This window comes from Heterodontus francisci, chromosome 33, assembly GCF_036365525.1.
Source record: "Heterodontus francisci isolate sHetFra1 chromosome 33, sHetFra1.hap1, whole genome shotgun sequence".
Classification (NCBI taxonomy): domain Eukaryota; kingdom Metazoa; phylum Chordata; class Chondrichthyes; order Heterodontiformes; family Heterodontidae; genus Heterodontus; species Heterodontus francisci.
Window position 1 is genome coordinate 57470477 of NC_090403.1, and position 27485 is coordinate 57497961.

General features: G+C 43.9%; 1 pseudogene; it reads left to right on the forward strand.

The window, feature by feature from the left end:
• The window catches only part of LOC137347967 (retinol dehydrogenase 8-like), a 33204-nt pseudogene extending 12066 nt beyond the window's left edge, over nt 1–21138 (forward strand).
• Nucleotides 21139–27485: the final 6347 nt, after the last annotated feature.

The window sequence follows — 27485 nt, forward strand, 5'->3', positions numbered from 1 at the left end:
ATTGCCATTTAACCATTATACTGCCATTACACCATCACACTGCCATTTCACCATTGCACTGCCATTACACTGCCATTACACTGCCAATTCACCATTATACTGCCTTTACACTGTCATTTCACCATTGCACTGCCATTACACCATTACACTGCCATTACACTGTCATTTCACCATTACACTGCCATTACACTGCCATTACACCATTACACTGCCATTTCACCATTACACTGCCATTACACTGCCATTTCACCATTACACTGCCAATTCACCATTATACTGCCATTACACCATTACACTGCCATTACTCTGCCATTACACCATTACACTGCCATTACACTGCCATTTCACCATTACACTGCCATTTCACCATTATACTGCCATTACACCATTACACTGCCATTACACTGCCATTTCACCATTGCACTGCCATTACACTGCCAATTCACCATTATACTGCCATTACACCATCATTTCACCATTACACTGCCATTACACCATTACACTGCCATTTCACCATTACACTGCCATTACACTGCCATTTCACCATTACACTGCCATTTCACCATTACACTGCCATTACACCATTACACTGCCATTACACTGTCATTTCACCATTACACTGCCATTACACTGCCAATTCACCATTCCAGTGCCATTACACCATTACACTGCCATTACACTGCCATTTCACCATTACACTGCCATTTCACCATTACACTGCCATTTCACCATTACACTGCCATTACACTGCCATTTCACCATTACACTGCCATTACACTGTCATTTTACCATTGTAAAGCCATTTCACCATTACACTGCCATTTCACCATTACACTGCCGTTACACCATTACACTGCCATTACACTGTCATTTCACCATTACACTGTCATTTCACCATTGTAAAGCCATTTCACCATTACACTGCCGTTACACCATTACACTGCCATTACACTGTCATTTCACCATTACACTGTCATTTCACCATTGTAAAGCCATTTCACCATTACACTGCCATTACACCATTACACTGTCATTTCACCATTACACTGCCATTTCACCATTGCACTGCCATTACACCATTACACTGTCATTTCACCATTACACTGCCATTACACTGCCATTTCACCATTACACTGCCATTACACCATTACACTGCCATTACACTGCCATTTCACCATTACACTGTCATTTCACCATTATACTGCCATTACACCATTACACTGCCATTTCACCATTGCACTGCCATTACACCATTACACTATCATTTCACCATTACGCTGCCATTTCACCATTACACTGCCATTTCACCATTACACTGCCATTACACCATTACACTGTCATTTCACCATTACGCTGTAATTTCACCATTATACTGCCATTACACCATTACACTGTCATTTCACCATTACGCTGCCATTTCACCATTACACTGCCATTTCACCATTACACTGCCATTACACCATTACACTGCCATTTCACCATTACACTGCCATTACACTGAGTAATATTACACTGAGTGCAATGAAATGCCTTTTATTTATTTTGGGATTGAACCACATCTAAAGCTTTGACTTCTTGCAGTCACTGCAACTATGAGGAACCTGAGTAAAAGGGGAGCACTGGAGGAGGCAGCAGGAGAAGCTTCCAGTGATTCTCTGCAGATCCAACAGCCGGATGTGTGCGATGAAGCATCAATTCAGGAATGTATAAGCAGCATCCCCAACCAGCACATCAACATTCTCAGTATGTACCCACATTACTCTCAGACCCTGTACCCAATGCAAACCCCCAGGGGCATCAATACCAGCAAGGCTAACAGTGGCACCTCACAAACTGACAAGGCTACCCTGAAACAGTGTGATCACTCCCTCCCTATCACCTAATCCCACCTCTTCTGCCACAAGCTGAGTATTTCCATCATTTTCTGTTTTTAATTCTTGCACAATTAGCTCCATATCACGCTAGTTAAATACAGCCTCTTCCTTCACACACATCCTGGAACTCGATATTGAGTATCATTTAATCAGTGGTTTTAGCACTTGTGAGTCATAGTCATTACAGTGAAATAAAGTCACTCAGACCTGGACCCAATATTCTCTCTCATTCTTTCTCTGGAGGTGAGAAATGACTGAGGAAAACAAGCAGAATTTAGGTCACCACCAGCACAATCCAATGTAAAACACAAGTGCCCTTGTGCTAGAGGATGGTCAGACCCCAGCTCGAACACTATCCTGAATCCATCACAAAGTGGGTGATGTAGAAGGTCAAGACAGAGACAGCTAGGTAAAAACTTGGTTTAAAAACCTTTAGATATCGAATAGGCTCAGGGAAATGGATCCTCCTCCTCCAAAGAACATCAACTTCAGGCAGATAAAAGCAAAATACTGAGGATACTGGAAATCTGAAATGAAAACAGAAAGTGCTGGAAATACTCAGCAGGTCAGGCAGCGTCTGTGGAGAGAGAAGCAGAGTTAACGTTTCAGGTTTTAAGCGAATAAAGCGGGAGGAAAAGGGAAAAAACGGGAAGGTATGCGATAGGACAGAGGGCCGGAGAGATTAACTGACAAGGGTCATGGGGCAAAGGCAAACAGAGTGTGCTAATGTTGTGGTGAAAGACAAAGCATTAAGGCACAGAGAGTGTTAATGACAGAATAATGAACAACCCTTGCAAAAAGCACAAACATGAAAAAAACAGTTTAAGGCAGGCACATGGTAAAAAACGATAAAACAAAACAAAATAAAATAATAATAAAAAAGGCACAGTTATGCTCTTAAATTATTAAAGTCAATGTTCAGTCCTTGTCAGTTAACGTGTTGTTCTCTTTCCCCCACCCCCGCTTTATTTGTTTAAAACGTATTACATTTCTAACCTTTGCCAGTTCTGATGAAAGGTCACTGACCTGAACCGTTAACTTGACTTCAGGGAGACCTAATTGAAGTATTAGAAATAATCACAAGACGAGACTGCCACAGGGGCAGAATATTTAATAAAACAAGTTAGGGAGAACAGGGGTAATGCATACAAGTTATCACACCATAAAGCCAGCTTAGATGTCTGAAGGTTTCTATTTTCCCAGAGACTGGGAAATAAGTTGCCAGCTTCTACTCTGAGTGCAGAGACATTGCAGTTCAAAAGCAGGTTGGGGGAGTTCTCGGAGGTTGGGATGTTGGATGATCTATCGCATTATCACTGTTTTTTCCGGAACAATCTTCCAGGGTTGCAGAGGAATTTCCCAGAAATCGTTTTGGAATTTGTATAGAGCTTTTCTCTAATTAGTTTTCCAGTCTTTCCCATAAACACTCCCAGAACAGCACAGTGGCGCAGTGGTTGGCACCACAGCCTCACAGCTCTAGCAACCTGGGTTTGGTTCTGGGTACTGCCTACATGGAGTTTGCAAGTTCTCCCTGCGACCATGTGCGTTTCTGCTAAGTGCTCCAGTTTCCTCCCATAGTCAAAGAGTTACAGGTTGATAGGTAAATTGTCCCTAGTGTAGGTAGGAGAATGGTGGGGATGTAGTAGGGAATATGGGATTAATGTAGGATTAGTGTAAATGGGTGGTTGGTTGGCACAGACTTGGTGGGCCGAAGGGCTTTCTATGCTATGACTCTAACTACAGCTTCATGTGGCTGGGGAGTATTGGAGAACATGATGATCAATTACTACATAATGGAAGTGGCAGGTTCACTGGACAAGCTGAACCTATTTATATGCTTGTTTTATATTCCTCTGTCCCTGTTTACACAAAGAGTAACAGACTATTATAACTACAACCAACAATAGATGAAGACCTACGAGAGTAGGCAATTCATGAATGCATATGTCCGTGTTTGTGTGTGTATGTCTGTCTGTGTCTGTGTGTCAGTGTTTATGCGTCTGCCTGTGTGTCTGTTTTTTTATTCATTCATGGGATGTGGGTGTCACTGGCCAGGCCAGCATTTATTGCCCATCCCTAATTGTCCTTGAGAAGGTGGTGGTGAGCTGCCTTCTTGAACCGCTGCAGTCCATGTGGGGTAGGTGCAACCACAGTGCTGTTGGGAAGGGAGTTCCAGGATTTTGACCCAGCGACAGTGAAGGAACAGCGATATAATTCCAAGTCAGGATGGAATGTGACTTGGAGGGGAACTTGCAGGTGGTGGTGTTGCCATGCATTTGCTGCCCTTGTCCTTATAGGTGGTAGAGGCCGTGGTTTAGAAGGTGCTGTCTAAGGAGACTTGGTGCGTTGCTGCAGTGCATCTTGTGGATGGTACACACTGCTGCCACTGTGCATCGGTGGTGGAAGGAGTGAATGTTTGTAGATGGGGTGCCAATCAAGCGGGCTGCTTTGTCCTGGATGGTGTCGAGCTTCTTGAGTGTTGTTGGAGCTGTACCCATCCAGGCAAGTGGAGAGTATTCCATCACACTCCTGACTTGTGCCTTGTAGATGGTGGACAGGCTTTGGGGAGTCAAGAGGTGAGTTACTTGCCGCAGGAGTGTGTCTGTGTGTGTGTGTATTTGTGTGTGTATGTCAGTGTGTCTGTTTGTGTGTGAATGGTCTTGACAAGGTGGATGTGGAAAGGATGTTTCCTCTTGTGGGTGAGTCCAAAACTAGGGGGCACTTTTTTAAAATTAGGGGTCGCCCTTTTAGGACAAAGATGAGGAGAAATTTTTTCTCTCAGAGGGTTGTGCGATTTTGGAATTCTCTACCTCAGGAGGTGGTGGAGGCGGGGTCATTGAATATTTTTAAGGCAGAGGTGGATAGATTTTTGTTCGGCATGGGGATCAAAGGTTATTGGGGGTAGATGGGAGTAAATGAGACAGACCAAGATAGGGCGGCACAGTGGCGCAGTGGTTAGCACTGCAGCCTCACAGCTCCAGGGACCCGGGTTCTGCCTGTGCGGAGTTTGCAAGTTCTCCCTGCGACCGCGTGGGTTTTCGCCAGGTGCTCCGGTTTCCTCCCACAGCCAAAGACTTGCAGGTGATAGGTATATTGGCCATTGTAAATTGTTCCTAGTGTAGGGAGGTGATAGGGAATATGGGATTACTGTAGGGTTAGTATAAATGGGTGGTTGTTGGTCAGCACAGACTCGGTGGGCCGAAGGGCCTGTTTCAGTGCTGTATCTCTAAATCAAATAAATAAATAAAATTAAAACAGATTAGCCATGATCTTATTAAATGGTGGAGCAGGCTCAAGGGGCCAAATGGCCTACTTCATCTCCTAATTCATATGTTAGTATGTGCGTGTGCAATGACTATCCTACCCACTCCTGTTCACAGTTAACAATGCAGGGATCGGGCTGATTGGGCCAGTTGAATGTCAAAGCATCGAGGCGATGAAGGCCATATTCGAGACAAATTTCTTTGGTGTTGTTTGAATATTCAGTGCTCCTGAATATGAAGGCGCAACGGAGTGGGCACATTGTGGTGATGAGCAGTGTGATGGGTCTGCAGGATGAGTACAACCAGGGCTAATAAGGTCCATCAGTTCTGAGGAAAGGTCATCGACCTGAAACTTTGACTCTCTGATGCTGCCTGACCTGCTGAGTATTTCCAGCACTTTTTGTTTATATTTAAGGGTTATAAAACCTTCCTCTGGGGTCCCAGCAGCATGCTGGGAAGAAACGGGAAATTAGCATGTGGCTACATCATCAGCGGTTCAACTTCTCTTTTCATTGCTCTGCCATTGGTGGCTGTACCTCCATCTGCCTGGGCCCTAAGCTCTGGAATTCCCTCCCTAAACCTCTCTGCCTCTCTCTCCTCCTTTAAGACGCTCCTGAACACCTACTTTTTTGACCAGGTTTTTGGTGACTTGTCCTAATATTTCCTTTATTTAGCTCAATGTCAAGTTTTGTTTGATAACGCTTCTGTGGCACGAACTTTGTTGTAGTTAAACCAAAGAATATTCTGTAACATCAGCCACTTCAGTTTTCAACAGATACATTAGATCTTTTGATTATTTTAAAACCGCTTATTAAGAAATTAGGGATGGGAAGGAGTTACCAAGAGAAGAAAGGCACCAACCTGGAGCCTTAACAAAATAACTGATTTGTTTAGTTGGAGAGATTGGAGAAGCTGTGATTGTTCTCCTTAAAGCAGAGAAGGTTGAGGGGAGACTTCATAAAGATATTCAAAATTATGAGGGGTCTTGAGAAAGCAAATAGGGAGAAACTGTTTCCTCTGGCCAGTGGGTCAATGACCAGAGGTCATAGATTTAAAATAATTGGCAACTGAACTAAGGGGAAATGAGGAGAAATTCCTTATGGAGAGGGTTGTTAAGATCTGGTCCTGAAAGTGTGGGAGTATCAGATTCCATAGGGACTTTTAAACACATGCCTGAAGCAGACGAATTTGCAAGGTCATGGGGAAAAAGCAGCGATGTGGGAATAGTTGGACAACTCATTCAAAGAGCCAGTACAGGCATGATGGGCCAAATGGCCCCCTTCTGTGCTGTAAGATTCCATGATTCTATGAAGAATGATCCATAAACTGAGGAAGCAGAGCTCAATTCTCCTGTCACTGGGTGTATAATACTCTAATGTCACAATGAGAGAGTTATGTGATTGGCAGAGGAGTAGTCACAATGTGATTCAATTAATTTTTCTTGTTGGTCAGACTTTGAGTCTTGCATATTCTTTTTGATTCAGCCCTGGAAATCCCACTTACTAAAGTCTGTAAATGTGGTTTGTTTTTGATCAGGTATTATGTTCAACGATGTCTACACTGCTTCCAAGTTTGTAGTGGAAGGATTGTGCGAGAGTCTTGTGGTGCAGACTTTAAAATTTAATATCAAGTAAGTTTCATCTCTCACTGAAAGAACAAATCATGGTGAAAGGAGAAAGTGTTTGCATTGCACAGAATGTGGGAAATAAACTGGGAGAAGTGGAACAAGTCATTTTACAGGATGGCCTTGACTCTGGAGTGTTAACAGAAACCATAGGACATATCGGTTTATAATATATGCAGGAGGGTTAGAACAGCTACAAAAACAAAACGAGACTGTGGACAAGGTGACGTAGAGGAAAGGGAGACAGTCAGTATGGTTGGAACTGAAAGATAAAAGAACACAAGAAATAGGAGCAGGAGTAGACCATTCAACCCATCTAGCTGCTCCGCCATTCAATAGGATCATGGTTAATCTTAAACTTCAACTCCACTTTCCTGCCTGCTCGCCTTAAATATATTCAACGATGGAGAATCCACAACCGTAGGAAGATAGGAACAGGAGTAGGCCATTCAGCCCTTCAAGCCTGTCCCGCCATTCAATGCGATCATGGTTGATCCGCGGCCTAACTCCATAGACCTGTCTTTGGCCCATATCCCTTAATACTTTTGCTTAACAAAAATCTATCTGAGATTTAAAATTAACAACTGTTCTAGCTTCAACTGTTGTTTGTGGGAGAGAGTTCCAAACCTCTACCATCCTTTGCATGAAGAAGTGCTTCCTAACATCTCTCCTGAATGGTCAGGCCCTAATTTTTAGACTATGTCCCCTAGTTTTTGAATCTCCAACCAGTGGAAATGGTTTAACTTTAGCCTGTCTTTTCCTGTTATTCCTCTTGGATAGAGAATTCCAAAGATTCACAACCCTCAGAGTGAAGTAATTTCTCCTCATCTACCATCCTAAATGATTGGCCCCTTATTCTGAGACTGTGCCCCTGTGTTTTAGATTCCCTGACGAGCGGAAACAATCTTTCACTGTCTATCCTATCAAGCCCCCTCAGAATCTTGTATGTTTCACCTCTCATTCTGCTAAACTCCAGAGAATATTGGCCCAATTTACTCAGCCTCTCATCATAGGACAACCCCCTCATCCCAGGCACCAATTTAGTGAACCTTCGCTATACTGCCTCCAATGCAAATATATCCTTTCTTAAATGTAGAGGCAAAAATTGCACACGGTACTGTAGAAGTGGTCTCACCAAAACCCTGTACAGTTGTAGCAAGACTTCTTTATTTCTGTACTCCAAACTCCTTGCAATAAAGGCCAACATGCCATTTGCCTTCCAAATTGCTTGCTGTATCTGCATGCTAACTTTCTGTGTTCCTTGTACAAGCATACCCAAGTCTCTTTGAACATTAAGACTTACAAGTTTCACACCTGTTAAAAAAATTCAGCTTTTCTATTCTTACTACCAAAATGAATAACTTCACACTTCCCTACATTATACTCCATCTGTCATCTTGTTGCCCACTCACTTAACCTATATCTCTTTGCAGTCTCTCTGTACCCTCTCCACAGCTTACCTTTCCACCTACCTTTGTATCATCAGCAAATTTAGATACATTATTTTCTGGCTCTTCATCTAAGTCACTAATATAGGTTGTGAATAGCTGAGGCCCCAGCACTGATCCTTGCGGCACTCCACTATTCATTGCCGGCCAACTTGAAAATTCCCTGTTTATGCCTACTCTTCGCTTCCTGTTCATTAACCAATCCTCTATCCATGCTAATACATTATTTCCAATTCCATGAGCCGTTTTTCTACCCTACTAGTTACATCCTCCAACAATTCTAATAAATTAATTGCGCCTGTTTCAGCTGAACAAATCAGCCATTCGCTGGTTCATTCCTCAGGGCAATGCCTTGACCAATCAGAGTCAAGCTGCCTTGTTTAAATTTTAAACAAAGCTTGGCAGTTAACTGTCAGTCACTGTAAAATAGTGCATTCACCATGGCAACACCTCTACCAATCAGAGTTCACTTGCCAACCAATCAGCATTGTCTTCTCATGCAGTATAAGTTGTTGTTTTCCCTTACATTGGTATTCTTGCGATTGTCCTGGTGAGTGCAAGATGAAAATCTTCGACAACATGTTTCTATTTTCAGCAATACTCAAGTTCTAATAAATTTGTCAAACAGGATTTCCGTTTAGCAAAACCATGTTGACTTGTTCAAATAGTACTGCAATTTTCTAAGTGCATTGTTAAGACTTCATTAATAATAGTTTCCAGCATTTTCCTGAGAACTGATGTTAGGCTAACTGGCCTATAGTTCACTGGTTTCTCCCTCCCTCCTTTCTTGAAATGTGGTGTAACATTTGCCAACATCCAATCTGATGGGACAGTTCCCAAATCTAAGGAATTTTGGAAAATCATTCGGACAGCTGGTGCAGACATGATGGGCCAAATGGCCTCCTTCTGCGTGGTAACAATTCTGTAATCTGTAATGCATCCACTATATCTGCAGCTATCTCTTATAGAATCCTTGGGTTCAGGCCTTCAGGTTCTGGGGATTTGTCCGATCTTAGTCCCTTAAGTTTCTCCATTACTTTTCTCCGCTGATATTAATTTCCTTAATTTCCTCACTCTTTTTAGCCCCTAGGTTACTGCCTATTTCTGGTATAGAACTTGGATCTTCTACTGTGAAGACAGACACAAAATATTTGTTCAATGCCTCTGCTATTTCCTCATTCCCCGTGATAATTTCTCCTGTCTCTGCTTCTAAGGGGTTAACGTTTACTTTAGACACTCTCTTTATATCAACAAAAGCTCTTACAATATGTTGTTATATTTCTGGCTGGTTTACTCTCTTGTTCTATATTTTCCCTTTTTATCAACTTTTTGGTGGCCCTTTGCTGGTTTCTAAAACACTCCCAATCCTCAGACTTGCTCTCTTTATTGCAACATTGTAAGCCTCTCCTTTTAATTTAATACTATCCTTAACTTCCTGAGTGGGCCACGGATGGGTCTTTCTTGCTGAGTTTTTGTTTTTCAATGGAATGTATTTTTGTCAAACCCTTTGAATTGTTTTTTTAAAGGTTTCTCACTGTTCATTTACCACCATACCTTCCAGTCTATTTATCCAATTTACCTTAGCCAGTTCTCCCCTCACACCTATGTACTTGGCTTTGTTTAAGTTTAAGATTCTTGTTTGTGATTGGAGTATGTCATTTTCAAACTTAACATGGAATTGAATGGTATTATGATCACTATTTCCCAGTGGATCTTTTACTATGACATTATTAATTAACCCTGCTTCATTACACAATAATAGATCTAAGATAGCTTTATCCCTAGTCAGTTCCACAATGTATTGCTCCAAGAAACTGTCCTGAAAACATTCTACAAACTCATCTTCTAGACCACTCTTGACAATTTCATTGTCCCAGTCTATCTGAAGATTAAAGTCCCCTGCAATTATTACATTGCCTTTGATACAAGCTGCAATAATTTTTTGTTTAATGCTCTGTCCAATGGTATAACTACTGTTAGGGGGCCTATAAATTACTCCCACCAGTATTTTCTGATTCTTGCTGTTCTTAATTTCCACCCAAACTGATTCTACTTCATGATTTTCTGAGGCCGGATCCTTTCTCACTAATATCCTTATGTCATCCTTTACCATCAGTATTACCCCTCCTCCTTTGCCATTGTAAGTCTTTCCAAAATATTGTGTACCCTGGAATATTTATTTCCCAACTTTGATTACCTTATAACCATGTCTCTGTAATGACGATTAGATCTAAATTATTTACCTCTATTTGTGCCACTAGTTCATTTATCGTACTGCTGATGCTTCACCCATTCAGATAAAGAACATTTAATTTAATTTTTTACTTCTATTCCCTGCATTGACCTTATTCGCTAATGTGTACAATTTTTGTTAAACGCTCTATCCCTTCCAGTCTCATTCTATTTGTCTCTACCCACAATGCTATACTGTTCCGATGCCTCAGCCTTTCTTTTTGGATTTCCAAATCTTCCTTCACCTGAACCCTCGCACCCCACATAACTCCCCCTCCCCCCAGTTAGTTCACAACCTCTAACCTTATCTGCTGGTGCACTCTTAAGTTTGGACGCTCTGTCCCTTCCTGCCACACTCTGATTATCATTTCCCTTATTGCTATCGTTCTCTCTTGCCTTCTACTCTCTCTTTAAATTATCACACCTTCCCTCACTTGATCCCTTGCCCTCACTATTTAGTTTAAAGCCCTCTGGGACGACCAAATCTAGAGCCGCACGGATGTCAAGGAGCTTACAGGGTAAGACAAGGCAGAAAAGGAAAGCTTACGTCCGACATCGAGAACTCAATACCACAGAAAACCGAGAGAAGCATAGAAAGTGGAGGGGTGAAATCATAAAGGAAATTAGGAAAGCTGAGAGAGAGCATAAAAGATTATTGACAAGCAAAATCAAGGTGAACCCAAAGATGTTTTATCAATACATTAAGAGTAAGAAAATAACTAAGGAAAGAGTAGGGCCCATAAAAGACCAAAAAGGTAACCTATGTGTAGGGGCAGAAGATATCGGGATGATTCTTAATGAATACTTTGCGTCTGTCTTCACAAAAGAGGGGGACGATGCAGATATTGTAGTTAAGGAGGAAGAGTGTGAAGTCTTGAATGTGATAAGTATAGGGAGAGAGGAAGTATTAATGGAATTACCATCCTTGAAAGTTGATAAATCACCAGGGCCAGAAGAAATGTATCCTAGGCTGTTAAAAGAAGCAAGAGAGGAAACAGCAGCGGGTCTGACCTTTCTGCCAGAGGTTTGGAGAACTGCTAACGTTGTACCTCTGTTTAAAAAAGGAGTGAAGGATAGACTGAATAATTACAGGCCAGTCAGTCTAACCTCAGTCGTGCGCAAATTATTGGAATCTATTCTGAGAGACAGGATAAACTGTCACTTAGAAAGTCACAGGTTAATCAAGGATAGTCAGCATGGATTTGTTGAGGGAAGATCTTGTCTGACCAACTTGATTGAATTTTCTGAAGAAGTAACAAGGAAGATAGATGAGGGTAGTGCAGTTGATGTGGTCTACATGGATTTTAGCAAGGCTTTTGACAAGGTCCCACATGGCAGACTGGTTAAAAAAATAAAATCTCATGGGATCTAGGAAAATGCAGCAAGGTGGATACAAAATTGGCTCAGTGGCAGGAAACAAAGGGTAATTGTTGGGTGTTTTTGCGCCTGGAGGACTGTTTCCAGTGGCGTTCCACAGGGCTCAGTACTGGGTCCCCTGCTTTTTGTGGTATATATTAACGATTTGGACGTAAATATAGGGGGCATGATCAAGAAGTTTGCAGACGACACAAAGATTGGCCGTGTGGTAGACAGTGAGGAGGATAGCTGCAGGCTTCAGGAAGATATGAATGGTCTGGTCAGATGAGCAGAAAAGTGGCAAATGGAATTCAACTTGAAGAATGTGAGGTGATGTATTTGGGGAGGTCAAACAAGGCAAAGGAATACACAATTAATGGGAAAATACTGAGAGGTGTCGAGGAAGTGAGGGACCTTGGAGTGAATGTCCACAGATCCCTGAAGGTAGCAGGACAGGTCGAAAAGGTGATTAAGAAGGCATATGGAATCCTTTCCTTTATTAGCCACGGTATAGAATATAAGAGCAGGGAGGTTGTGCTGGAACTGTATAAATCATTGGTTAGGCCACAACTTGAGTACTGTGTACAGTTCTGGTCACTTCATTACAGAAAGGATGTAATTGCACGAGAGAGGGTACAGAGGAGATTTACGAGTATGTTGCCAGGACTGGAAAAATGCAGCTATGAGGAAAGATTGGACAGGCTGGGGTTGTTCTCCTTGGAACAGAGAAGGCTGAGGGGAGGTTTGATTGAGATGTACAAAGTTGTGAGGGACCTGGATAGAGCGGTGGTGATGGGTAGGTGATGAGGGGGCATAGATTTAAAGTGATTGTTAGAAAGATTAGAGGGGAGATGAGGAAAAATTTTTTCACCCAGAGGGTGGTGGGGGTCTGGAACTCACTGCCTGAAAGAGTAGTTGAGGCAGAGACCCTCAACTCATTCAAAAGGAGTCTGGATATGCACCTCAAGTGCTGTAATCTGCAGGGCTACGGACCAAATGCTGGAAGGTGGGATTAGAATAGGTGGATCGTTTCTCAGCCGGTACAGACATGATAGGTCAAGTGGCCTCTTTCTGTGCCTTAAACTTTCTATGATTCTATGATTCTATTGCAAGGGCTAAGCCTCCTCCAATCTGCCTTCTCGATCCCCATACCTGCCTCACTCGCAGTCACACTCTCCTGTCCCTGACCACTGACCAAATCAGAAGACTTTATCCTACATGGGTGTGACTGCCTTCTGGAATAAAGTGTCCAGGTAACTTTCTCCTTCCCTGATGCATCGCAGTGCCTGTAACTCGGCCTCCAGCTCACTGACTCTGAGCTGAAGCTCCTCGAGCTGCAGATACTTACTGCAGACGTGTTTGCTGTGGATCACACTGGTGTCCATCAGCTCCCAGGCAGCTGCAACACATCACCTGCCCTGCCATCTTTGTTTTGTGTTAATACATTTTTCTTAATTAATTTATAATTAATAAACCTTACTACTACTAAGCCTCACTACTAATAAACTTTACTATTGCTGGTAAACCTTAACACTATTAATAAAACCTGACTAGTAAATTACCTGCGTCTCAGAGGACTCTTATACTTAATTTCCAATTATTGTTATCCCAATCCCAATTAAAATGCCTTAGTTTAGATAAGAGAAAAAGAGAAAATGTTCACCAGTCAATCACTTACCTCCTTTGCTGGAACATCACACATCAATTCCTCTTTCCTCCTCTGTACCCAATTCCCATGTGAACCAAATTCCCACTTTCAAACTCTGACTCTGTCTCACTCAGGCGAAGTCTCCACTCTGTGTGCCCCTTATTCCAAAGAGCTTGTTATATTAGTCCAAGTGCATTGCAGAGCTTCAGATAGTGGGAAGGAAGTGGAAGAGGTAATCTGCAGTTAGATTAGAGGAGCAGGAATTACATGATCATTATATTGGAAGATTTTATTTCTTTAGTCATGTACTAGAATAGGGAAGGGACAGAGAGAATGTGGAAATCCTGCCATGTGTTGGGGACTCCTCCCTTGAGCTTTGTCACCAGACAAAGGAAGAGGAGATGCTGGATCTGGTTCTGTGTGATGACATGATCAGGTAGGTTAGCTGAAAGTGGGTTTGTCCAAAAACTAGAACACCAGTTTAGATCAGGGCAGATTTTATATTGATGAGGAGTGAGTTAAGAAGAGGTGAAATAGAGATTGTCACTCAAGATTAGAACGTAACACTGGGATGTTTTAAGAAGAGAGATTGCAAAGGTACATTAAAAAAAAAGAAATTCACCAGGTGTTTCGGGATGCCATGAATTAATAAGAGGTTAGAACAAATAGAATTCTAAGAGGATTATAACAATGATAATGAAAAACTTAAGGAGAATTTGAGAAAATAAGAGAGTGGTTACTAGCAGACAAAGGAAAACAAGAGAAAAAATCTTTTTAAAAATCAAATGGAAAAGTGAGGTAATGATTTGGGTATTCAGAGAGATTTGGGGGTCCTTGTACATGAAGCACAGAAAGTTAACATGCAGATGCAAAAGCAAATGGAAGGCAAGTGGTACATTGTCCTTTACTTAAGGGGGTTGGAATACAAGAATAAGGAAGATTTGGATACAGGGCTAGAGGGAAAGGTGTCGAAATTTGCAAATGATAAAATAGAAGCTATAGTTAATTCATTACAAGAACAAAGGAAGCTGTGAAGGGATATTAATAAGATGGTGGAATGGGGTACACAGTGGCAAGTAAAATTCAATGTCAAGAGTGTGAGGTGATCGACTATAGTAGAAAAATTAACAGCAGTAACGATACTGTGAATGTGGGCTCAGAACTGGGGGGAGCAGAGGGATTTGGGGGAACAGGTTCATAGGACACTAAAAATCAGCCTCTCAGGTTAATAAAGCTGTGAAAGAGCAAGTGGAATTCTAGGGTTTATCACAAGGTGTAAACTATTAAAAGCAAGAGATACAAGATCTGAACAAGATCTCAGATACTGTGTGCTATGACAGCTCCACACTATTGGAAGGATAGTGAGGCTTTTAAGAGGGTTCAATGCAGATTCACGAGGATGCTGCCTGATTTGAGGGAATATAAACACAAAGAAAGATTTGAAAAATTGGATCTTGTTTCATTAGAACAAAGATTTCAGAGCAATAGGATATGAATGTCTGGTATTATAAAAGGGTGGAATCTCCCTGCTCAGCATAGTGGGGAAAGTCTTCGCACGAGTCATTTTAAACAGACTCCAGAAGCTGGCCGAGCGCGTCTACCCTGAGGCACAGTGTGGCTTTCGAGCAGAGAGATCCACCATTGACATGCTGTTCTCCCTTCGCCAGCTACAGGAGAAATGCCGCGCACAACAGATGCCCCTCTACCTTGCTTTCATTGATCTCACCAAAGCCTTTGACCTCATCAGCTGACGTGGTCTCTTCAGACTACTAGCAAAGATAGGATGTCCACCAAAGCTACTAAGTATCATCACCTCATTCCATGACAATATGAAAGGCACAATTCAGCCTCATCAGACCCCTTTCCTATCCTGAGTGGCGTGAAACAGGGCTGTGTTCTCGCACCTACACTGTTTGGGATCTTCTTCTCCCTGCTGCTCTCACATGCGTTCAAGTCTTCAGAAGAAGGAATTTTCCTCCACACAAGATCAGATGGCAGGTTGTTCAACCTTGCCCATCTAGGGCGACCACGCTCTGGAAGTGGTTCAAGAGTTCACCTACCTAGGCTCAACTATCACCAGTAACCTGTCTCTAGATGCAGAAATCAACAAGCACATGGGAAAGGCTTCCACTGCTATGTCCAGACTGGCCAAGAGAGTGTGGGAAAATGGCGCACTGACACGGAACACAAAAGTCCGAGTGTATCAAGCCTGTGTCCTCAGTACCTTGCTCTACGGCATCGAGGCCTGGACAACGTATGCCAGCCAAGAGTGACGTCGCAATTCATTCCATCTTCGCTGCCTCCGGAGAATCCTTGGCATCAGGTGGCAGGACCGTATCTCCAACACAGAACTCCTCGAGGCAGCCAACATCCCCAGCTTATACACACTACTGAGTCAGCGGCGCTTAAGATGGCTTGGCCATGTGAGCCGCATGGAAGATGGCAAGATCCCCAAGGACGCATTGTACAGCGAGCTCGCCACTGGTATCAGATCCACCGGCCGTCCATGTCTCCGCTTTAAAGACATCTGCAAACGTGACATGAAGTCCTGTGACATTGATCACAAGTCGTGGGAGTCAGTTGCCAGCGATCGCCAGAGCTGGCGGGCAACCATAAAGGCAGGGCTAAAGTGTGGCGAGTCGAAGAGACTTAGCAGTTGGCAGGAAAAAAGACAGAAGCGCAAGGGGAGAGCCAAACTGTGTAACAGCCTCGACAACCAATTTTATCTGCAGCATCTATGGAAGGATCTGTCACTCCAGTAATGGCCTTTATAGCCACTCCAGGCGCAGCTTCACAAACCACTGACCACCTCCAGGCGCTTACCCATTGTCTCTCGAGACAAGGAGACCAAAGAAGAAGAAGATAAAAGGGTGGGACAGGTTTAAATTGAAGCAGACTCTCGGCTAGAATGATAAGCCATCGATACAAGATTAAATCCAAGAGCTTTAGATCAGAGTGCAGGAGAAACTCCTTTACAGAGAGTTGATGCAGAAATTGTGTCAACATTCAAGATTAGATTGGAGAGGTGGATGAAGGACAAGACTTTGATGGGAGATAGGACTCCAGTGGGTAAATGTGATCAGGACTATTTGTTCACATGGAGGGTAAACACCTTCAGGGATTGTTTCTGTGCTGTAATTGGATATGTATTTGTATATAATTAGTTCTGCTTTGGGCCATGCTCTATCACAAACCTGCTCGTGTTATTCTCCTGCAGTATCACTCTGATTGAGCCAGGATCAGTGGTGACGGAATTTGAGGAGAAAGTTTTTGAAGAGGCAATGCAAGCTGATTACTCCAGCACAGACCCAGACACTGCTGACATGTTTGTGAAGGTTGACCTAGAAAATACAAAGAACATAGTCTCAAGTACAGGACAGAGGCCGGAGGATGTGGCAGAGGTGAGGACACACGGATCAGTAGCGGCAGACTGGGGATCTCAGCAACACCAAAGCTTCCCAACGTGTCACTGGTCCCCACAGGTTCATTAGCAGCACTTTGAGTCTATGCCACATTAAACAGTGCTGAGATTCTATCACTGATAACACCACAAGCTGCTCTGAGACTGAGCACTGTACTAGGAATGAGATTGCATTTATACTGGGCAGTTCAACATCCTCTACATAATCATTCACTTGGGCAATAGCTGAGCACCATTCCAGAGATCTGAGCTCAAAAATCCAGACTCGCACTCCAGTGCAGTACTGAGAGAGTGCTGCACTGTCAGACGTGCTGTCCTTTGGCTGAGCCATTAAACCAAAGCCCCTTCTGCTCTCTCAGGTGGACATAAAAGATCCCATGGTATGATTGAAGGAAGAACAGGGGAGTTCTTCCTGGTGTCCTGGTCAACATTCATCCCTCAAACAACATCACAAAACAGATGGTCAATTTAACGTATTGTTGTTTGTGGGAGCTTGCTGTGCACAAATTGATGCTGCATTTCCTACATCACAACAATGTCCACATACTCTGGGGTGTCTTGAGGTGGTGAAAGGCACTATATAAATGTAAATAATTCTTTGTTTACCACATCGAGCAGAACCTTTCCTAACGGGCCTTCAGTAACTGGATTTAAACACCTTACCCTGTGGTGAGGTGTCTGCTTAGACTGGCGATGGTGCTTTGTGTAAATTGAAGTCCGCAGTTTGTTTTCCAATTCCATCGTCTGGTACCACTCCTGCCAGGAGTGAGAGGTTAGTTAAAGAGAAAATGTTTCATTAAGAACTTTGCAAAAACACAAAACAAAGTGAGAAAATCATGGAAAAATAACTGGGACAGGCCACAGGACAACAGAGATAATGTAGCCTGAAATAAAAACAGAAAGTAGTGGAAATACTCAGCATGTCTGGTAGCACAGTGGCGCAGTGATTAGCACCGCAGCCTCACAGCTCCAGCGACCCGGGTTCAATTCTGGGTACTGCCTGTGTGGAGTTTGCAAGTTCTCCCTGTTTCTGCGTGGGTTTTCTCCGGGTGCTCCGGTTTCCTCCCACATGCCAAAGACTTGCAGGTTGATAGGTAAATGGGCCATTATAAATTGCCCCTAGTATAGGTAGATGGTAGGGAAATATAGGGACAGGTGGGGATGTGGTAGGAATATGGGATTAGTGTAGGATTAGTATAAATGGGTGGTTGATGGTTGGCACAGACTCGGTGGGCCGAAGGGACTGTTTCAGTGCTGTATCTCTAAACTAAACTAAACAAACATCTGTGGAGAGAGAAACAGAGTTAACCTTTCGACATTAACTCTGCTTCTCTCTCCACAGATGCTGCCAGACCTGCTGAGTATTTCCACTACTTTCTGTTTTTATTTCAGATTTCCAGCATCCGCAGTGTTTTGCTTTTATTTTAGAGATGATGTAGCCTGTCTGGCACTTCCCCTCCCCCACCGCAGGCCGAGTGGACATAAGGTGAGGACAAGACCTGAGGAACCCTGTGGTCAAGTAAGCTGGGCTGCTGGGTGAGGGGAACTTGTGCGACATTACAACTGTCTTCGACAGGAGACGATGAAGGTGATCAACAGTGAGAAACCACCATTTCGACATCAGACAAATCCACTGTACACTCTAATGAAAGCTCTGAAACATGCAGACCCAAGCGGACAGCTTGCAACAGATGTTTTCTACAAGATGTTATTCCAGTACAACAAGCTGATATATGCCAGTGTGAGTGCAGTCCGCCTTATTCGTTGGAAAGCACAGAAGATGCAGCAGGGGATGAAACTGCTGGGGCTTTAGAAAGAAACCAATTAACCCTGGAGTCAGCTATCCTGCTGTGTCTTCAGAATTTCCTGCTATTCCAACTCACTACGACCTGTAGAGTTACTTCTTACAGATTAAAGATTTTCACTTATTCCTGTTAGAAACCCCCTGTAAATATTAACACACACTCAGGGATGAATGGAATTACTGAGAAAGCTCCTGTGTGATCCCACTGCACTCTCCCAGGAACCCCATTGTCAGACAGTGTCCTGCTATCCAAAGGAACACAGTGCAACTGCTCCAGTAACTGGCATTACCAGTGGCAGGAATAGCAGCTGAATAAATTAATACGTACAGAATTCTGAAGACACTGCTGTGCAGAGTCCAGCCCTGAAAGCAGAAACTTTGTGGTTTTGAGATGCTCACAGACTGAAAATGCGGAGAATGAACAACATCAGCTCAATCAGACAGCCAGTGTGAGATATAAACATTGTGTTTACACATTATAAGTTGTGGGGGCATTGGTGGGAGGGGGGTGGGGGGAAGGTGAGAGAGCAGATAGGTCTGTGACAAAGACATTATGTTAGCTAGGTGCCTTGACCCTGCACCACCCATTTAATAAGATCATGGCTGATTTTCAATCTCAACTCCACTTTCCTGCCCTATCCTTACATCCCTTCATTCACTTGCAGTCTAAAATCTATCAATCTCTGTCTTGAATATACACAATGATGGATCATCCACAGCCTCTGGGATAGAGAATTCCAAAGATTCACAACCCTCTGAGTGAAGAAATTTCTCCTCATCTCAGTCCTGACTGTGACCCCATGTTCTAAACTCTCCAGCCAGGAGGAAACATCCTCCCAGCATCTACCCTGTCAAACCCTCTAAGAATTTTATCTGTTTCAATGAGATCACCTCTCATTCTTCTAAACTCCAGAGAATACAGGTCCAATCTACTCGATCACCCATCATAGGACAATCCTCTCATCCCAGGTATCAATCTAGTGAACCTTCACTGCAACCCCTCTAAGGCAAATATATCCTGAGATAAAGAGACCAAAACTACACACAGGTTCAAGGGGCTGAATGACCTCCTGTCTCTGTTAGTTATATGATTGATTGATTGTGTTTAACTGGTTAGTTCTACACTCTGTTAAATGTTTAATGAATTAGTGAAACATTAGGGTGGTGCAGTGGTTAACACCACAGCCTCACAACTCCAGTGACCCGGGTTCAGTTCTGGGTACTGCCTATGCAGAGTTTGCAAGTTCTCTCTGTGACCATGTGGGTTTCTGCTGGGTGCTCTGCTTTCTTCCCACAGCCAAAAGACTTGCAGGTTGATAGGTAAATTGGCCATAATAAAATTGCCCCTAGTGTAGGTAGGGAATGTAGGATTAGTGTAAACGGGTGGTTGATGGTCAGCACAGACTTGGTGGGCCGAAAGGCCTGTTTCAGTGCTCTATGGCTATTATTTGGTTAGTTGTGTGTTTGATCAATTGAACAACACATTGAGTTGCTTAATTGTTTTTATTTAATTGATTAGTTATACACATTCTCACTGATTGGTGTCAGTGTTGTGCTGTGTTGCAGGCACAGGTGCCAGTCTCAGTCTCTGATTTTAATCACGCAATTGAACAGAGCAAATGGTTGAAACAAGGAAAAGTTTAATGAATGTTATGAAACGTAGTTCAGATCTCATATAATCTCAGCAGCTGTCTGTGCTAATGTACTCCAGATTATAATAATGCTTTGATTGAAAATAAAGTTCGACCCTTTCTTTAAGCTGCTGATACAAACCCAGAGATGATATATGAGGATTCTGTCAGAGTTAAAGAGTGGTCCTACATGGTGCTACACTCACTGATTTACATTGGCTCCCAGTCCAGCAACCGCTCAATTTTAAAATTCTTATCCTTGTTTTCAAGTCCCTCACTATCTCTGCAATCTCGACCAGCTCCACAGTCCTCCGACATCTCTGCGCTCCTCCAATTCTGGCCTCTTGTGTATCCCCAATTTTAATCACTCCACCACTGGCAGCCACGCCTTCTGCTGTCAGGGCCCAAAGCTCTGGAATTCCTTCCCTAAACCTCTCCACCGCTCCCTCCTCCTTTAAGATGCTCTTTAAAACCTACCTCTTTGACTGAGCTTTTGCTAATCTGTCCTAAAATCTCTTGATGTGGTTCAGTGTCAAAATTTGTCTGATAATGCTGCTGTGCAGCTCCTTGGAAGTTTAAAGGTGCTATATAAATACAAATTGTTGTTTTTGTTAGACCGAGAAGGGACAAAGGTCCAGCCTAACAGACACAGAGTGAAGACAGAGATGGGGAGTGACAGACAGAGAGTGCTAACTGACGGTTATTGTGTTGAGTGATGCGAGGAGAGCAGGATTGTATTTGAGGCTTAATGTTTCTCTTCTTTCATGTACGGAATTGTAGAATCACCGACTGTGACAAACAAAGTTTCACTTCCCAATCAACAATTAAAATAAACTAAAATGAGAATTGCTAATTTTATCCTGTGTTATATTTACTTCAATCTGAAGTAGAAATAGGTTCTTGTGTGAAGGTGCCGAGATGTGGTCACGCAGTAGGATACACATGCATCTGTCAGAGTGGTGATAAAAATCCTCCTGGGCACTGGGTGCAAAAGCCTGGTTCGATTTTCAACACTCACTGTCCAAACCAACCCAAGTCTCCGATAACCATCAGTCACTACGAGACAGAAACTTTTCACAACTGCCCCTGGGATGGTCAGGTGCTAGAGATGGTCAAGGGTCTGGGATGGCCAGGGGTCTGAGATGGTTAGGGGTCTGGATGGTCAGGGGTCTGGGATGGTCAGGTGTCTGAGATAGTTAGGGGTCTGGGATAGTTAGGGGTCTGGGATAGACAGGGGTCTGGATGGTCAGGGGTCTGGGATGGTCAGGTGTCTGAGATAGTTAGGGATCTGGGATAGACAGGGGTCTGGGATGGTTAGGGGTCTGGATGGTCAGGGGTCTGGGATGGTCAGGGCATGGGATGGTTAGGGGTCTGGGATGGTTAGGTGTCAGAATGGTCAGGGGTCTGGGATGGTCAGGTGTCTGAGATAGTTAGGGGTCTGGGATAGACAGGGGTCTGGATGGTCAGGGGTCTGGGATGGTCAGGTGTCTGAGATAGTTAGGGGTCTGGGATAGACAGGGGTCTGGATGGTCAGGGGTCTGGGATGGTCAGGTGTCTGAGATAGTTAGGGGTCTGGGATAGTTAGGGGTCTGGGATGGTTAGGGGTCTGCGATGGTTGGGGGTCTGGGATGGTTGGGGGTCTGGGATGGTTAGGGGTCTGCGATGGTTTGGGGTCTGGGATGGTTAGGGGTCTGCGATGGTTGGGGGTCTGGGATGGTTGGGGGTCTGGGTTGGTTAGGGGTCTGGGTTGGTTAGGAGTCTGGAATGGTTAGGGGTCTGGGATGGTTGGGGGTCTGGGATGGTTAGGGGTCTGGGATGGTTGGGGGTCTGGGATGGTTAGGGGTCTGGGATGGTTGGGGGTCTGGGATGGTTAGGGGTCTGCGATGGTTGGGGGGTCTGGGATGGTCAAGGGTCTGGGTTGGTTGGGGGTCTGGGATGATTAGGGGTCTGAGCAGTCTCTGAGCCTAGGCTGAAGTTGTTGATTTGCTTCCACTACAACAACCAAAGCTATTTTGAGATAAAGGGATTTGATCATTTGGAAGTAGAAGTGAGGATATGCTGGTTTTCCTAAACAACTCAGACTGACGCCTCCAAGCAGAACAAATCTATTTGAGTTTCCTAACCCAGGAAACTGAGTCTAAGAAATGAGCTTCCGTGGACACTGAACACCAGAGAAAATAACCTCTGGCTACAATTACACAGGTTCTGGATTATGTAACCAGCTTCCAACAGGATTGTCCTGATGATCCAGCTCTGATTATTGCCTCTCTCAAACTGTCACTGGTGCTGACAATGTTCTCTGGAATGTTGGAAATTTTGATCCCGAGACTTGGTGCGTAGTTCCATGGGATGGGGCTCAGACAATGGGCAGCAGATCAGGGTCCAGTCAGTGTGTTGATCATGCGCAGGTAACATGCTGCAGGTTATTCTCACCTGTAGGAAAAAGGCCTTGCAGAAGGAAATAACAAGCCAGTAATTAAAGGAATACCCTTGATTTCCGAGCGGTTTGGGTGAGATTTGAGTTCAGGGGATTTTCGCTGCTCGGGTTATTTTTCAAGGTTTTGGCTGATAAATTTCTGGTGCCATGGCCTATAATTACTTATAATTAATTCCTGTGAGAACCCCAGAAATTCTATGGAGAAAGATGAAGAAATCAGAGAATGTTCCAGCCACAGAAACAGGCCATTCAGCCCATCTAGTCTATATCAGCCAGTTTGTATAATCTCAACTCCCCATGGTCATTAATGTTAATCTTATTCCAATTGTCTTGTAAAAGAATCAATAGATCTGCAGTGGTGTTGCACACTCTAACCATCCTTTAGTAAACTTCTAAATTGAGCAACTTCAGTTTTGGGGAGTGTAGCTCAGTGGTAGAGTATTTACCAACAAATCCAGCAGGTTTCTAGTTCAAATCCAGGTGATGTCTTACTGCCATGTTTATTTCACACTGATAAATGTGGGGTAATTAAAGACATAAGGACAGCCATAAAGACAGGGCTAAATTGTGGCGAGTCGAAGAGACTTAGTCGTTGGCAGGAAAAAAGACAGAGGCGCAAGGGGAGAGCCAACTGTGCAACAGCCCCAACAAACAAATTTCTCTGCAGCACCTGTGGAAGAGCCTGTCACTCCAGAATTGGCCTTTATAGCCACTCCAGGCGCTGCTTCACAAACCACTGACCACCTCCAGGCGCGTATCCATTGTCTCTCGAGATAAGGAGGCCCAAAAGAAAAGAAAGAAATTAAAGAAAGCCAGCAACTAACTTGTCAATGGCCATTTGTGTTTAACTAAATTGCTGGAGTTGTTTGAAGAGGTAACAGAGAGGGTTGATGAGGGTAATGCTGTTGATGTGGTGTACATGGACTTCCAAAAGGCATTTGATCAAGTGTAACACAACAGACTTGTGAGCAAAGATATAGGTCATGGAATAATAGGGACAGTAGCAACATGGATACGGAATTGGCTGAGTGACAGGAAACAAAGAATAGTGGTTAATGGAAATTTTTCAGGCTGGAGGAAGGTTTGTAGTGGAGTTCCCCAGGGGTCAGTGTTAGGACCCTTGCTTTTCCTGATATATATGTTAATGGCCTAAACCTTAGTGTACAGGGCACAATTTTCAAATTTGTGAATGTGAAACTTGGAAGCATTATAAACTGTGAGGAGGATAGTGTAGAACTTCAAAAGGACTTAGACAAGTTGGTGGAATGGACAGACAGGTGGCAGATGAAATTCAATGCAGAGAAGTGTGAAGTGATTCATTTTGGTAGGAAGAACAGGGAGAGACAATATAGAATAAAGGGTATAATTCTAAAAGAGATGCAGGAGCAGAGGGACCTGGGTATATATGTGCATAAGTTATTGAAGGTGGCAGGACAGGTTGAGAGAGCAGTTAATAAAGCATACAGTATCCTGGGCTTTATTAATAGGGTCATAGCGTACAAGAGCAAGGAAGTTATTTTGAACTTGCATAAAACACTGGTTCGGTCTCAACTGGAATATTGTGTCCAATTCTGGGCACCGCACTTTAGGAAAGAAGTGAAGGCATTGGAGAGAGTACAGAAAAGATTCATGAGAATGGTTCCAGGGATGTTACTGTGTTGCACCCAGTGAATATACCATTCCCCCCTTCCCAGCACTCTACATCCAGCCTGAACTCTTGTACAGGTCCAAGGTCAGCTCATTGCTTTTCACCCAGTCATGTTTAATAAGTCTGTGTAAGCCCTCTCCCTCTCGTTTTGTACCCGACTCCAGTCATGTCAGGGAGGGCCAATTATAACCTAAACCACCCAGCCCCACCCACTACAGTCGGAAACGGAAGGGATTGATCAGGGGGTCCACACCTGCCCCAACTTTACACTACCTTCATCACTCTGATTTGATGCTGTCAGGCTCTCACCAGGCACATTATATTAACGCTGCCCTTGCGTTTTTGTCAGTTTCTTTAGCCGATTGAGCAGAGTGGATTCATCACTAGTTTCTCTGCAAATAAGCAGATACTGATTCTGCACAAAACAATGACTCAAATAAAAAAAATCATTAATTAGCAGAAAATTGGAAGCCCCACGTGTGGGTGTAAATAATATATGATCAGCCCTGTGGTTTCCAGGGAAATAAACCACTGATTGACATCACCTATCACCTGTGGGTTATGAGGTTCATGTTATTAGTGGTTTATTTTTCAGTAAATCTCCGTTTTTGGTATCAATAACGGGCCTTGTTTTTGACTCCTTCCCTCACAGTCCAAACCATGTGAAACACCCAGTATCACGCCCCCCATTCAAACAGTCCCTGATAGACCACATCCTCTAGTGCACATGGGTTCACCTGCAAAACAGAAACCAGAACAAAAAAGGCTGAGGGAGACGCCTAACACTCACCTCACAACTGATGTTCATTGCCAAAGCCTTCCCATTGCTCCAAGACACTTGAACAAGCAACTGACAGGAGGAGGAGGCTCCAAACTCAATGATGGTGGAACCCAGCACATGAGTGCAAAAAGCATTTGCAACCATCTTCAGCCAGAAGTGCTGAGTGGATGATCCATCTTGGCCTTCTCCTGAGGTCTCCAGCATCACAGATGCCAGTCTTCAGCTAATTCGATTCACTTCATGTGATACTTAAAAATGGCTGAAAGCACTCAAGACAGCAAAGGCTATGGGCCCTGCCAATATCCCATCTGTAGTACTGAAGACTTGTACTCCAGAACTAACCACACCCCTAGCCAGTTATGTGGAGAGACTGGAGAAGCTGGGATTGTTCTCCTTGGAGCAGAGACGGTTAACGGGAGATTTGATACAGGTGTTCAAAATTATGACGAGTCTTGATAGAGTAAATAAGGAGAAACTTTCCAGTGGCAGGAGCGTTGGTAACCAGAGGACACAGGTTTAAGGTGATTGGCAAATGATTCTATGAATTTTAACTTCTCATTTATGATCTCATTCTAGTCATTCTTCATTGTCCTCTTTCGATAACTTTGATATCCTTCCAGAATGGGATTCACAGAACTGAACACAGTTCCCCAACTGCGACCAAACTAATATCTTGTCTGTGGGATGATATTAAATGGGTGGAGTGCATAATAAAAAAGAAAGGCTTGCATTTATATAGCAAATTTCATGACTTCAGGGCTGCCGAAAGTCCTTTACAGGCAATGAAATACTTTTTGAAGGGTAGTCACTACATCCACCTGAGAAGGGCAGATGGAGCCTCGGTTTAATGTCTCATCCCGAGAAACTGCCCCTCCGAAAGTGCAGCACTCCTTCAGTACTGACCCTCCGACAGTGCAACACTCCCTTAGAGCTGACCCTCCGACAGTGCAGCATTCCCTCAGTACTGACCCTCCGACAGTGCAACACTCCCTTAGAGCTGACCATCTGACAGTGCAGCGCTCCCTCAGTACTGACCCTCCGACAGTGCAGCACTCCCTCAGTACTGAACCTCCGACAGTGCAGCACTCCCTCAGTACTGAACCTCCGACAGTGCAGCACTCCCTCAGTACTGACCCTCCGACAGTGCAGCACTCCCTCAGTACTGAACCTCCGACAGTGCAGCGCTCCCTCAGTACTGACCCTCTGACAGTGCAGCACTCCCTCAGAGCTGACCCTCCGACAGTGCAGCACTCGCTTAGTACTGATCCTCCAACAGTGCAGCACTCCCTCAGTACTGACCCTACAACAGTGGAATGCTCCCTCAGTACTGACCCTCCAACAGTGCAGCCCTCTGTCAGTACTGACCCTCCAACAGTGCAGCGCTCCCTCAGTACTGACCCTCCGACAGTGCGGCATTCCCTCAGTACTGACCCTCCAACAATGCGGCACTCCCTCAGTACTTGACAGAAATCTTTGCATCCTCATTGGCTACAGGTGAGGTCCCAGAGGACTGGAGAATAGCCAATGTTGTTCCTTTGTTTAAGAAGGGTGGCAAGGATAATCCACGAAATTATAGGCCGGTGAGCCTTACGTCAGTGGTAGGGAAATTATTAGAGAGGATTCTTCGGGACAGGATTTACTCCCATTTGGAAACAAAAGAACTTATCAGCAAGAGGCAGCATGGTTTTGTGAAGGGGAGGTCGTGTCGCACTAATTTGATTGAGTTTTTTGAGGAAGTGACGAAGATGATTGATGAAGGAAGGGCAGTGGATGTTATCTATATGAACTTCAGTAAAGCCTTTGACAAGGTCCGTCATGGCAGACTGGTACAAAAGGTGAAGTCACACGGGATCAGAGGTGAGCTGGCAAGATGGATACAGAACTGGCTCTGTCATAGAAGACAGAGGGTAGCAGTGGAAGGGTGCTTTTCTGAATGGAGGGATGTGACTAGTGGTGTTCCGCAGGGATCAGTGCTGGGACCTTTGCTGTTTGTAGTATATATAAATGATTTGGAGGAATATGTAGCTGGTCTGATTAGTAAGTTTGCGGACGACACAAAGGTTGGTGGAGTTGCGGATAGTGATGAGGATTGTCAGAGGATACAGCAGGATATAGATCAGTTGGAGACTTGGGCGGAGAAATGGCAGATGGCGTTTAATCCGGACAAATGTGAGGTAATGCATTTTGGAAGGTCTAATGCAGGTGGGAGGTATACAGTAAATGGCAGAACCCTTAGGAGTATTGACAGGCAGAGCGATCTGGGCGTACAGGTCCACAGGTCACTGAAATTGGCAACGCAAGTGGATAAGGTAGTCAAG